The sequence below is a fragment of the Physeter macrocephalus genome, chromosome 8 (assembly GCF_002837175.3).
Source record: "Physeter macrocephalus isolate SW-GA chromosome 8, ASM283717v5, whole genome shotgun sequence".
Taxonomy (NCBI): Eukaryota; Metazoa; Chordata; class Mammalia; order Artiodactyla; family Physeteridae; genus Physeter; species Physeter macrocephalus.
In genome coordinates this window covers 39,484,561-39,487,434 of record NC_041221.1, presented here as the reverse complement: position 1 = coordinate 39,487,434, position 2,874 = coordinate 39,484,561, and the positions used below count along the sequence as shown (strand labels likewise).

At 39.2% G+C, this 2,874-nt stretch overlaps 1 pseudogene; it reads right to left on the bottom strand.

The window, feature by feature from the left end:
* Nucleotides 1-290: 290 nt before the first annotated feature.
* Nucleotides 291-1,417, bottom strand: LOC102988836 (hsc70-interacting protein-like; annotated as a pseudogene).
* Between the last annotated feature and the right edge of the window lie 1,457 nt (nt 1,418-2,874).

The window sequence follows — 2,874 nt, the reverse complement described above, 5'->3', positions numbered from 1 at the left end:
AACCCAAAATGATTAGTAAAGAAAAATGTAGGTATTAACATACCCTTTTGTTTTAAATATTTTTAAGGTTTAAAAATTATTTAAAGTTTTTAATTTCTAGTAGGAAAACATATCTGAATGAATACCCTAATGGCAAACCACTGTAAAATGTTTCAGCTGCATTTGGGGCAGAGGGTTAGGGATTATCTTCAAAGCACCCCAGCTTTCTTCATGAGGTCAGAGGTACGCTGGTTTGTATTATTGCTACATCCATTAGGTGATCTAAGTTGATTTTCCTTCAGCAGGGGCTTTATTTGTCTGAAGGGCATTATGCTTGACCTCCAAATTTGGCCGACAATTTACTGATGAGATTCATAACCTTTGGGTTGCTCTGATATTTTGACATATTTGCCGGGTTCTGAGCCACAACCTGGAAGGCCACCGTAACTTCTGGATCCTGTATGGCTGCAAGAACCTCTGGATCACTAAGAATTTCATTGAGCCCAGGTATTCCTGCCATTCCAGACATGCCCCCTCCCATTCCAGGCATTCCTCCAGGAAAATTACCAGGCATTCCGTCAGGAAAGCCACCTGGAAAAGAGCCATACTGAGCCCCTTATTGTTGTCTGGATTCTTCCTCCTCCCTCGGGGCTCTCTCATGTTCTTCCTGAGCCTTCTTGACCCTTTCTATTCTTTCTTTGATCTCTCATGCTTCACGTTTTCGCTCATACTTTCTCCAAGGTTCAGCAATTTTCTGGGCCCTTGGCTGAACTTCTTTCAGCATTGCACTAGCATCTTCATCATAATCCAGTTTACAGGCAAGGGCAAGATCATGGACTGCTTCTTCCTAATGGCTCAAAAGTCCGTGTGCTTTCCCTCGCCACTTGTATGGCTGAGCTGAATCAGGATTTATTTCAATAGCTCTGTCACAGTCTCGGATGGCAGCATTTGGCTTTTGTAATTTGATGAAGACACTTGCTCTTTTGGCATACAGAATAGCCAAACGAGGATTTAGCTTCATGGCATCTGTGAACAAGTCAATGGCTTTCTGTAGTTCACCATCATTTAGGGCATCAATGGCAGCCACTTTTCTTTTATCATTTGCCTGATCCATCAACTCCTCAGTTATCTCTACATTTTCAACTCCCATTTCTTGAGGGGCATCAGTGTCTGGTTCAATCATACCTTCATTGTCAGTTTCTAGATGACTTTCCTCACTTGATGGTTCGTCTGTCTTTATGTTTTCCTCCGCCTTCTTACTCTTTTTTCTTCCTTGGTATTTTCTTCCAATTTAGTTTTGTGAGTAGCAGGTGGTATTTTACCCCCCATGCTCTCCACCCACTCCCTCAGGAAGCACTTTTCCTCAGTGTACAGAACGCTCGGGTCCTGCTTGCACATTTTCAGGGACTCTAAGCTCGCTCATTTTGCTGGGGTCCATGGTCCGGAGGCGGCGGGAGGCTGTGGGCGCGGCGGAGGCTACGGCCCTATTCCAGGTCCGGGCGCTAGCTCAGCCTGACCGCGTAAAGGGGGCGGCGTGTAAAGGGGGCAACTGCACCAATTTAAATTCCTAAAACACTGTTTGCGATACATCTGTTATTCAACACGGTCACTAATATAATGTACGAACAAATGTTTCCATTTCACCAATTAATTTGGTAGAAATTACATTTTATTTGTTTTTTGTAAAAGCAAGTTTGTGGATGTTTTATAGATATTTTGGATTTAAGTCTACTAAATGTCTGTTTGAAACCCTTTGGCCAGTGATGTATTGAAATTTTGATTTTTTTTTCTTGTTGAATCACAAAGAAAAATGTTACACAGATAGAAATTATCAGACGCTGACCAAAATAACAAATTTATTTCCTGATATTTGTAATAATAAAGTAGAAATGTAAGGCAGCGGCTGGCCAATGGTTTTGCCAAATCATATATTTGAATTTGAGTTTAAAATTATATTTTCTGCCAACAAAGCAAATGTTTAAATTTTATTTAAAAAAATCTAAGTGTTAAAAGTTTAGTCTGGTAATTGTTCTTGGTTTCCTGTATGCGTTTGCTAATATTCAGATTAATTTTAATATTCAGTGATTGCCTCTGAAATTATCTTTTTGGGTGAGAATAACAGTTCACACAGAGAAAGCTCTGATAGTTAATCAGCAACCACAAACACTTGCAGGCCTTTTTCCTTTCTCCCAAGAACGGCATAAGCACTAGACCTTACGTGCCCACAACATGTAAGAGAATTAAAATGAGGACAACCTATTTCCTTGGATTAAAAAAAAGAAAAAAAAACCCACCATTTATTACCAGTATTAACAGTAAACTGTATAATGACACTTTCTCTCCAACTTTTCTCTTGTAACTTGACTCTGGAGATCTTTCTCCATAAAAAATTAATTCTAATTTAGTGTCCTCTAGTTATTGCCCTTCAGTCTGTGTGTTGTCTGCATGCTAAGCTCCTCTAGTTATAAAGACACCAATCATATTTGGTTAGGTCCTACCCACAATACCTAATTTTACCTTAATTACCTCTCTAAAAGCCCAATCTCCAAATATATTCACTTTTTAAGGTATTAAGAGTTAGGGCTTCAACCTATGAATTTTGAGGGAATGCAATTCAGCTATAACATCAATTAGTCTTAGGCTTTTGACTCTGAGACCAACAATGGATCAAACCTGCCCTAGTTTAGGTATGAAGATGCAAAGTATAATAAACAGAGTCCTCGGAATCCTGGGATCAAGGAGCAAGGATGGGAGTGATGAGAATCAGGGCAACAATAGAGATATTTAATGTATTTCACTGGAAATATTCAAGACCTCCTACATGACTGAGTCTAAAGTTTTGTGAAGATATTCAATATTGTTTCCTTTTTCTTTTTGACAAAAACACAAACAAAG